The sequence below is a fragment of the Passer montanus genome, unplaced genomic scaffold (assembly GCF_014805655.1).
Source record: "Passer montanus isolate IOZ18808 unplaced genomic scaffold, ASM1480565v1 scaffold29, whole genome shotgun sequence".
NCBI lineage: Eukaryota > Metazoa > Chordata > Aves > Passeriformes > Passeridae > Passer > Passer montanus.
Genome location: NW_024367596.1, coordinates 7,130,917 through 7,142,947, shown reverse-complemented (window position 1 = coordinate 7,142,947; position 12,031 = coordinate 7,130,917).

The window sequence follows — 12,031 nt, the reverse complement described above, 5'->3', positions numbered from 1 at the left end:
TTAATTCCTCTTTTCCTCCTCCCTAATTTTCCATCAGCACCACCCATTTAGTAACAGATAATTCTGTGCCTTTCTTCTTTTGACTACCATTGCTGCAGTGCTGAAGAGAATGAGTGAGGGGAGGAGTGAAGGAGAGAGTCAGGAATGAAAAGGGAGGGGTTGCATGGTGGGGAGAAAGAGATGAAGAACAAACAGAGGTCAAAGCATAGAAGAATGAAAACAGGAAAAAAATAATAAGAAAGCAAGAGAAACAGAGACTAGCCTTACAAACTTCTGGGGGACTTGGAAATGTCCTGGAGAGATGACCCAAATGTCCTTTAATCTTTCTGTTATCACACCATGCACCCTTCACACCACCTACCCCCAGCAGGCTCAAGGTGCTTCAGGATGGGAGTACTTTGCCTCTGGGATTGTAATAAAAAAAACCCTGGACAGGGCCTAGCACAGCTGAGCTCCACTCATAATTTCAGGTCTCTGCATACAGTAAAGTACAAATATACAATATTTATAATTGCCCTATAATTACAAACATTTAATGGAAATATGAGCAGTCCAGCCTGAGTGCTCTGGGTGAAGGAGGACCAGTGATATTTTTCAGAGAGCAGTGGCCAAGAGCTCTGCTCATATTCAGCTCCTCTGTGAAGTCTTCTGGTTCCAGATGCAGCCTGGACCACTCTTCTCGGAGGGAGATGACTGGAGACACAGTGCAAAGATTATAGTATTTGTATTTGTTTCTTATATCAAATGAGATAAAGGCCCAAGCATCCTCACAGCCAAGGAAAAAAACTGTCTTGCTGATATAAGCTTCTAAGAAACTAGAAGAAGAAAAAGGGTGGATTTGTGCTCAGAGAAAACACACGGACTAAGCCATTTTTTTTTTAAATTTGGTTTGCTACTCCTTGACTAAAGCATTAAGAAAAATATTACAAGACTGCCAGGCAATTTTCAGCCTTACTTATGCAAATTGACAAAAATCCCATGCAGTCAACAGCCCTACATTTTATTCTAATTAAAAACCTAAATTTAATGGCTGATTTTCTGTCCCTCTTTTGAAGTTGAACACCTCTGAATATCAGGCAATGAATATCTCTTATCAGGCTTGCAAGATCAATGGACATTAAAAAAATTCCTTTCTTATTCCACTCTGATAAAAGTGGAGATGGTACGAATCAAGGATTGTATGTTCATGAAATAACAACATGTAGTACTGATGCCTTCATTCCTGACAGCTTGAGCTATGTGTGTCTTTGCTCTGATCCAGTACAGCCATTCTTCTGCTTTATCCTTTGGAGATTTGTCTAAAAAAATATCCCTGTGGACAGAGATGATTTCTGTAATACTGGATTGATCATTCCCTTCTGGTTTTAAAGAGGCATAGACAAATAGGGGGTTTGGAACTCTTCCTCAAAGAGGTTCAGAAATGTGTGTTAGTGACACACATTTTGATTTTGTCCGTGCTCTGCACCAGGTCCATTGTGTCAGACTGCCATGCATGTTCAGGCTGTTCTGGGTAGAACCTGGCATGTTGGAGATCAAAGCCCCAAGCCTCTGGAGAACAGAGCCAGGCTCACAGGTGGAGGTGCTCATAGATCACACCTTCAGTGGATCAGCATGGAAGCAGTGTGAAACTCAAACTGATCAGTAAGCCCTGTATGCCTATAATTCTGTTTTAAAAAGGAAATTTAAAAGCCCTTACATTTTAGAAGGATCACATCCCTTCCAACCCTAACTATTCTGTGATTCTATTCAAAGGTCAGAATATAATATTTTGGATAAGGTGTACGTTCAGCAGATATAGATTAAAATGTTTATGTAACTAAAGAGGTAAAATGATCCTACCATTCCTCTCTTCAATTTTCTAGAATGTTCTATCCTGCTTCACAGTTACAGCCTCGTTGGGACTTATCAGAAACCTCCTTTACACTGTTCAAGGTAGAGTATTTCTTTTCAGCAAAAAACCAGTCTGTCCTTGAACTAGCAAGGAAACTGATACCCTGTGGCAGGATCCTGAGCATTTTTAATTTTGATCTCTGCTTTTGTTTCACCATCTTCATGAAACAGCTGTTTCACTGCTCGCTCTTTCCAGCTGATAGGAACCCACAGCAAGCAGACAATCTCCTTCCCCCCACCCCGTTCCCAGGAGGAATAAATACAGGTTTTAAATTCCTGGTCACTCTGCCTTGCCTCAGCACAAGAGGTCCCATTACTCAGACAGCTCCCAGTCCACAAAAATCAACACACACATAATTATGTTTTTGCATATCAGACCTGACTAATGTCTCATTCAAAGTACACTGTAAAACAAATAGCAAACCACAAAATATATGTAATAAAGCTAAACAAACGCCTAAGCAATTTTTTTTGTTTCCAAAACTCTTCTGAATCCAAATCTATTCCTGAACAATCAAAAGACTTACTTTTAAAAGCAAGTCAACAAATAGCATTTTTTTTCACTCTTTCAGATACAAAGTTATCTGTAAAAAAAAAAATAAAATTGCAGCACTTAAAAAATAGAAGTCATACTTACAGGTTTTTTTTCCCTTGGAAAGGGGAATTAAACTATTAAAGGACACCTTGTTAAGTAATTATATAGCAACATCACTGTGCAATTAAATAGCCATCAGTCCCTGCAGCTGAGAAATTTCAGGTAATTATTCAAAGATAATTTAATAGGAGAATTACTGTATTCAAGAAAGCATTAGCTAGTAATCTACCTCAATTAAAGCAGCCAATTAATTTCAGCACCTTGATAATAGTTGCCTTCTGCAAAACTATCCTCCCCTACACACACACAAATCCTAAATTTCAAAATAATGATACAAAAAGTGAATTTGGCACATTTTAGCTTCCATAGATAACAATTCCTTGCTAGAAAATTTAGAATGCTTGCATACATCCTGTTAGCAGTGTGTATTACTCTTACTGATTCAGTGTTTAACTTCAGTTTCACTGGGACTACAGATTTACCCCTGTGTTTGAGAGCTAGAATGGTGAGGGGTACCTGCACAAAAGCAATAAATATTTGCATGCTCCTACCAAAACAGAACATTAAAAAGCTGCATAATAACTGAAAATGCATTTCATTGTGATGAAATGTCTTCAGGGAATGATGGGCCTCTCACAGTGCACTGCCTGGCTGTGCTACTGTACATACAGTGCAGACAGAAGTCATTAATCACACAAAACCAGATTTTGTGCAGAAACAAAAACCTGTGTGTGCCACAAAGCACCTGTTTACACAGCAAAATATTTTTTCAAGGTCAGTACACGCCGACAGTTTTATGGTATGATGGTTAAAAATTTCTACATCCTTCAATTTCCTGCTTAAGAGTTTGGATTCCTTGAACAGAGATAGCAAAAATACTGGACACAAGGAAGACACAGAGATAATTTGCAGAAAGGCAAAAGGGGAAGTTTGGCATCCAGCACTTACACAGATTCAGTGGTTGCTGAGGTCCTAGATTCCTCACATTCTTAAAAGACAAAAATGTGTAACAATCAAGGAATAGTTCCTTTAAAAATATCCCATCATGCAGATATTCAGTAGTTTAATTACCGTTTTCTGTCTCAACAAGGGCTGTATTGTGTTTTCCTTAACTTCCTATTTAATTTCTCTTTAAAGAGAAAATAAATTATGGTTGTAAATAAAAAAAAATCTCTGTGATTAAGATTTTTATATATTCCTTATATGTCCTGGGGGTTCTCTTCCTTTCCCCTTAAGCCATGGTGTTGGTGGTAGACTGCATAAGTGTCCTTTTAGCTAAGAATTGATGATATGCATAAACAAACATAAATCCCAATCCTGGCAAACCCAAATTTGGATTCGTTTAGGAAAAATACAGAACTGTATAGATGTTCAGTGAATTAATCTACTTTAATAGGAGAGAAAAAAAAAAGTAAAAGCCTCCAAACACCACATCTGGAATAATCAGTAACAGAAATTTGTGACAAACATGCACAGGAAAGGTTGTGATCGAAATCAGTCCTTATAGTCCTTAGAGCTGTTACTGTTAAACAGCTGCAAGGCACATAAAATCTTCCAGATTGGGGACCACAAGTTTTTGTTTTGCTTCAGTCTTTATTCCAACAGGTTTTCAGTGTTTCCCTCACTGACTCATCAGTGGTAAGTTCCCATTTAGTTTCCATTTACTTAGCATTACCTGATCCATTATCACTGTCCCAGAATTTAGAGACTTATTCAATAAGTCCTTGCCCATTGTGCAACTATTTTTAGCCCATCTAAAACCTTTCTATTTTTCTATGAAATAATAATTGCAAAAAATTAACTGACCTACTTAAAATGGCACCAAAATGTCTTCAAACTCATAACAGATTTGAATGTTTAGTATATCCCTAAGTTTTACTTGTCATAATCAGATTTAAGCTTTTTCTTAAGTATCTTTTCTGCTTAAGGCAATAGAGAAAGAAAAAAACCCCCCAAAAACAACACACCACCTAAACCCAAACAACAGACAGATCTATTTTATATATCTGTATCTCAAAATCTGAGTATCATTCTCCACAGTGATATTCAACAAGGTACTTCAGAGCATATCTGTCTTAAATCACATTGATTAAAATGGGATTAATCATATATCTAAAGCCAGACTCATCCTTAAGTATCTTGCCTTAGAGGAAAACAAAGATAGGTATTTCACTGACCACTGGTTTTCTCACCTCCTCGTCTAGTGACAGATACAAGAGGCTGTATTAGGCACCATTGGTGCAGGCTCTTAAGCCTTTGCAGGTGGTTGTGATCCCTGTGATGGAAAAATCTAATTTTTCTTCACTGTTGTAAAGAGGGTTGAGAAAGGATATAGCACCACAGAGATTAGGCAAGAGTCCTAAAAGGCTCCAGGGGCAGTCTGTAGCAGTGATGAGCTGAACAGCAGGACTGGGGACCCCTGCTCCCCTTTTTCTTTTCCTCATACAACACACAATGATATTTCATACCAAGCTGAACAAACAGACTCAAAAACTACCATATATTGATAGGATTAGAATCAGAAAATATCAGGAAGCTGCATCGTAAATTATACAACCAGAATAAGTAATTTACAATATTTATCATTGGGAGCTACAATTCTCTTGGCATCCAGAGTCAAATTATATGTGTATTAATCCCCCAATCACAAATTGACTCTCTGGACAATATAATCCAAGTGATTAGAGAAAGTAGAGATTCATCCAAAATAACCATAAGACACCTAAAGGATTTAATTTGCTCCATCACTGTGCCACTTGCTGTTCTAATTATCATTTCATCTGGAGTTACCTGTAATTTTCTTTTAGTGCCAAAAAAATTGTACATTTTGTTTTCTTAACATTTAGTAGGAGTCTGCTATTAATCAGTCATTTTTCAACATTTAGAAAATTGTCCCAGGGATTTAGTACACATTTTATTAATGGACCATCCATGGCAGCATTATCTGCCTAAAAGAGTCAGTAATTGATTAATAAAATATTAAATAATTTTAGTGCTAATAGGGGCCCCCTGAGAAGCTTCATCATCATCAGTCAACAGGCCAAATTCACAGACTCAATTAAGCACTCTGATAAATTGGAATCACTGAGACTTTTCTTCAGGACCATATATTATTTTACTAACTGTTCTGCATGAGGAAATAGGGGAAAATAAACTGAACCAGACATACACTGAGGTTTATGACTACCAAGCAAATTTGGTTTAGAATTCAACACCTGGGATTTGTTTTCTGCAATTGCTTCCAGAAGGCACAAAAAAGGACATGTTCACCTTAATAAGCAAAGATAAGTATTTCAACCAAATAAAGATGCCACCCATCACTGTGGTTTTCAAGTAGGAAACAATTCAGAGCTGTAAGCTCAAAGGTTGAAACACATCCTCTAATCATCCCACTTTTGCCTCAAAGCTCCCACAGGAAGTTTTCTCCTTGGTTTTTGGAGAGGTGGATGGAGGAGCAGCAGGTGGTTCACAGGAGGACAGCAATGCCCTCATTGTGCAGTAGCAGGTTCTGATCCTTCTGCACAAGTGGGGCTCAGCAAGGACTTCACACAAAAACCCTTTCTAAGCCATGGTGTTCCTCCACATGCAAACAACCACCAGGGAGCAAACTGCACAGGATGCATTTCTGCTGCAGTCAGGACTCAGGGCTTGGCACAAGAGAATTGACTAAGTTCAACCACAGGACAAAGAGCCCAGCAGATAAAGGACAACATCCTTGAGGCAAAAGAAGGAAGAAGGAAGAGCTTAAAAATGCAGTGGTTTTATGAGAGAGGAAATGACAAGTATTGGGTCTGATCCACACCCTCTGCTGTGACAGATTATCCAACACTGTATGCTCCCTGAGGGTACCCAGGAAGCTTAGGTGCCCTATATAAAACCTGCAGTGTTTCCACTAAAATCTTCCAGCAATTCTCCACTTGACATCTCTAACAGGGAGTGTTCTCCATATCAATACATATGAATATAATAACAGGCAGAGAGCATAAGGAAAACACCAAAATAGCAAAAAAGACAAATTCTTCAAAGAGTACAATGTACAGGACAGTGTACAAGCACAGCAAACTGAAAATTAATTGCAGAAATTATTCCCAGAATTGTTCCAATAGATTTAAGAAACTCATAGGCTGCTTGCAATTAAAGGTACATTAAAAGGGTGATAATGAGTAAACCAGCCACTATAAACACTATAGTCTTTATGGAAAAAGTTTAAAATAGCTCTCACACATTTTCCAAACTGTAATTTGGGGAGCTAAGTATGTTTACAATTACAAAACAGACTTCTCTAATATGGAAATGGAAAGCATAACCAAAAGGATAATAGTCCATACAGAGAGGTATTGTCTTAAATTTTAGGTCTTCATGGCAGGAGTCACCTGTATAGAATCATGAACCCTTCTGCCCTGAGCAACTTTGATCCTCCCCTTCAAAAAAAACCAAACACATAATCTAAACTTCTTTTCCAGAAAACTCCAGGTTCAGATTAAAATTCCCCCTGAAGCTGGGGATGCAGGGAGCCCACCATCAGTAGGGCTGTGACTGCTGGCTCCTACTCCCTCCTCAGGAGACTGTGACACCTCCTGCAGCTCCCAAAACCTAAATCCTACACAGGAAAAGTACACATTTTAAAAGATCTTACCTGAATACTGATTCATCTCAGAATGATGGAGGGATTTTATTGCAGAAGTTGTGAATGTAAGAGCTAATGAAGACAAAACAAACATCTCTGCCTCCCTGCTGTCAGTCAGGCACACCAAAATGAGGAGCATAAACACCCCCATTATGGGAAACAAATTTTTGTATATTTTTATTATTTTTGTGTGTTGATGTTATTACTGTTACTGTCACCGTGAAAAGTTAGTCATACAATAAGAAAATCAAATCTGTTACATTCAGTGACCACAGAATTATAAAATGAATAAAATTCAACTAAATAGGAAAAAAAAATTTTTTCTTGAGATTAGCAGACAATCATCTTAATGTTTTATTAAGTAAATATGGTGAAAAAGAAATGGGACTCCATCCATTTTATAATCTACTGTCTCTGTGGATCTTGGACTGCTGTTTTTAAGAAGCATCGAACAGAAATGAACAACAGAAAATGCTTTGCCAAGTTATCAAAACCACTTACATTAAAAAGCCCTATAAAATCTAACCCTGACATCAGTAGGTTACAACTTTGCATGTCCCCAGGGCACTAAAATAATACTCTTTAGAACAGCAGGTGGACTATTTTAGACTTCAGCTTTCTAGTTCTAACAAGGCTTTTTAATTTTTTTTTCCCCCGGGGAATTAAGGATGCTAATCACAGTCTCCAAATGTGCATTGCTGGGCTGTAAAAATATTAGACCACAAACTGACATGGCAGCAATGTATTATGCTGCTGTGAAGGAGTCCTAAATAGGAGAAAAACCTCAAGATTCCAGGCTTGCCATCACAAAGGTCAACATAATTGGCCACATACAGCAAAATCAACCCCCATGTCTTCCCCTAGCCAAGGAGACTGCTGAGGAAGCCCTGTCTTCCTACTGGGATAAATGATGTCTGAAGCAGGAGGAGCTGGAGGTTTGGAAATTTTAAAAGTAAATTGTAAGGAACCCTAAAGATGACATTAAAATTTATCCTTAAAGATATTTTATGATGAGTTAATGGCATTTGGTGTTAATTTTTAAGTGTTAATTATTCCAAAAGTTTGGTGCTCTTTTCCAGTATTGATGTTTAAAAATTGTAATGCATTAGTGAGTAAAATATTTAATGATATCACTATGCATTTCAGTAATTACTTATTTTACTCTTTAAATATATACTTTCCCTTTTAATAATATAGAGATCAAAGGTGTTTAATCCTTATCCTCTTAGACATCAGCTCCATGTGTTGATTCCGTGGAGCTTGAGTAGGGTGCTGCATATGTTGTGGTTAAATTCTTCCACATGGAAGAAACTTATCCCATCCAGATCTCAGTTAAATTGATCCCTGTTAGAATTTAGGATTCTGTGTCATCCCATCCTTACTCAGGGTCTTCACAGGAGAAATCACCTTTATTTTGATGATAAGAATTTTTGAGTCAAGGACATTATGTTATTACCTGTAATTCCAAGGAAATGGACCTCATGATCCTTACAATTCTGTACCACTTAAGTTCTTAATTATTCTTTCCAATGTAACTAGCTAAACAGGTTTGTTTAAAAAAAGGTTTTAAACCCCTCACCATTTACATGTGTGTATAAAACAAAATTAAATATAAACCACCTGAGTAGCAAAAAGAAAAACATGGTTAAAATGTCTTTCCTATCAGACTGATTTTAGGAAAATAAAAATTTAAATTAAATTCCAGGAAATACAAAGGAAAACATTAAAGGCATCAAGAAGGAGAGAGAATAAAATCTGAAAAATAAGACAGGAGAAAAATGAATGATACTAAAGTGACTTCAATTTTTCTGAGCAATTTCATTAGGTGGCTCAAAACTTGTTCAGATGAAAAATATGCTCATATTACAGTAACCTTCCGAAAACCACAACAACAAAAAACCCCGAACGACACACAGACAAAAATATTGAAACCTTCTATAAACAGTTTGTTTGCACAGCTAAAAGTTTGCAAGCCAAATGACACAATTTTCCTAAAGTAACATCTTAAATTTCAGAAACTGCAGTAAGTGACTGTCTCTCAAATGTACAACGACTGAGGCTTCCACACAGGTAAAATGGACTATCTGCCAAAGAGCAAATCATGCCACTCTGGCTTAAATTGTCCTCAAAGCAATCAGGAGTCTAATGCTGATCAAACCCCACACATATTCCATCAAAATATCAAGCAAACTATTGCAGAGTTATGAGGTGGTTTATAAACTAGAAAGGATCTTCACAAAGATGCATATTTTCATGGTGCTGACAATTCCACCATTGTGCAGGAACTGCGAGCATGGGGGAGCTCAAAGCACCACTGTAATATCAACATTCTGCTGAACACTTTCAGTGGAGATAAGAAAGCAAGGAAAGCACTTCAACCCCTATGGAGGAGGCATTTGCTGGTTGATTTCTGTGTTAAACTGAATTATATAAAAATGGATTGGACAAATAGACTGCTTGCTAAAGCAAAATGGACCAGAATATTAATAGAGGGTATCTATATGCATATACATATATACAGCTCTATATACCCATCCTAATACAATCCACATCTTTAATTAATACAGTAATTAGCCTTCTGAGGCTGTCAACCAATAGAGTCCATTGCTGCACAATAGTGTTGTACAATGCCCTCAGCCAGCTACTTGTGTAACTGAATGAAAGAAATATACTAAAAGTGTGTAAACTAAATGACAGCTTATTTTCTAATACATAGCTGCACTAATAAAGAGTTACATTTTTATTATAAATTAATATGCTCATGGTCATTTCAGACCTCCCTTGTTTGGTGTCCTAAGCACTGGACACATACTGGATGTTTGGTGGGATCATAGCATGATCCAGCAGGTCATCTCTAGTCCTTCAGGATTCCCCAGAAGTGTTTTTCTGCAGCTCTGGGACAAGTGGTGGTCAGACACAAACTGTCTCCAACTGCAGGCTGGCCAGGTTGGATAGGGAGCAAAGCACACACAGTCAAAATATAAATCAATAGGGAATTCATCTGCTGGGTTGCACTTAAAGAATTTCTTTCTCACCACACTTTAGATATGTTGTACCACCAGTTAATTAAGGTAAGTATTTGAGTATAACGAGTTTGTGTTCTCTTGCTGTTGCAGTTTAACCCCACATAGTAGCTGAGTACCACACAACCACTCAATTTCTCTTTTCCTGGTGGGATGGAAGAGATGATTGGAAGTGAGAAAACTTGTGAGTTGAGATAAAAGCAGTTTAATAAGTTACAAAACAGAAAAAGTCATCATCATCATCACCACCACCATAATATATTTTTATTAATAATAGCAATGAAAAGGGTGGGGAGCAAAGAGTAAGAAAAATAAAACCCCAAAACTCCAAGTGATGGAAAGAGAAACAATTTGTCGCCACCACCTGATTGATGCCCAGCTTGTCAGTGAGCAGCAGCCATCCCCTCCAGCTTTACTGCTGAGAATGATGCCCCATGGGCTGGGGTATCCCTTGGGTCAGTTGGGATCAGCTGGCACCTGGCTGTGGTGCCTCCCAAACTCTTGTGCACCCCAAGCCTGCTCACTAGTGGGATGGGGAGAGGAGCAGGAAAAGCCTTGGCTCTGAGCACACCCTGCTCAGCCATACCTAAAACACTCCTGTATCATCAACACTGCTTCCAGCACTATTCAAAGACCAATGCCATACCAGCTACCATGAGGAAAATTAAATTTATCCCAGCCAAAACCATCACATATTCCTGGTGCAGTCTCCAAGTTAGAAATCACAGCTGCAAGGTTCAAGGGAAAAGCTTGTAGGATCAAATGTTCACTAATCCTTGAGAACTGCATCTCAAGATTTTCCTGGGGATTCTTCAGGAGTCTACAGAGACTAATGAGGATGGAGGAGGGAAACGGGCAGCAACAGAACCCATAAAAAGCATAAAACACATTTGACAATACAACCTGGTACAAAAGACTAAACAAAGACTAAAAGAGTTGACTCTCAAACACAGCCTTGCCAATTAAAAGGCACATTCCAAAACTTCTTTAGAATAGAGGCTGGATTTATAACTTGTCCAAAAATAATGCATTTGAGGCAAAACAGGGAAGAGTAGTCTTGGGTTTTCTTCTGAGTCATCTTAGGTGGCATAAGCAGATTTTGTTTAACCTAGGCCAAGATTCTTGCTGGCTGTAGCTTGTCTCAGTGGCAAGAAGAAATCCAGCTTTACTCTGAATTTGAGAAACAAATTTCTTCTTAACACTGCCATAGCTCCATAAATGAATCCTTCAAAAAAGACAAAATTTGAGGCAAACTCAAAAAGAAAGTTAAATTCTACTCAACACACAGGTTCAGTTTGGAGATTAGTCTTTAGTAGGTATCAGAGACTTTATTTAAAAATAAACAAAATTGAAACTCCAGTTGTACTGCAAATATTTTGACTTCACATGGCCCACCAGATCCCAGGTTCAGCAAGACAACAGAACCTCTTGAAGTCTCTCACATCCCATACCTTTGAAATCAAATGCTTATTCTCTGCTGAGTTTGGTAAAGCAGCAGTGGTGAAAATAACCATCCCAAAAGGGAAAATCCATGAATCTCTCAGAAGATGAAGGGTGAAGGATCTTGTTGTGCTGCTGGATCTGAAGTGCTGTCAATAGTAACTACAACTATGAACATCAGCAGCAAAGCCCTAACTCGGCTCTGCCTTAGGCAGATACATGAGGAATGAGAAAACATCCTAAGGAGCTTATTTTCTCCCAGAGCACATTCAAACAGCAGCACAGAAAAAGATCTCTGACAAATTAAGCCTTGCATTAATTATGAGTAAGATTGGTCACTTGATGTAAGAACACAGTGAATTCCCCAGCCTTGATGGGGCAATGCAGCTGCCAGTGGGTAAAAGCAGTGAGATATAAAATGTCATTTAAACAGGCAACGAGGGGCTTTTAGGATGT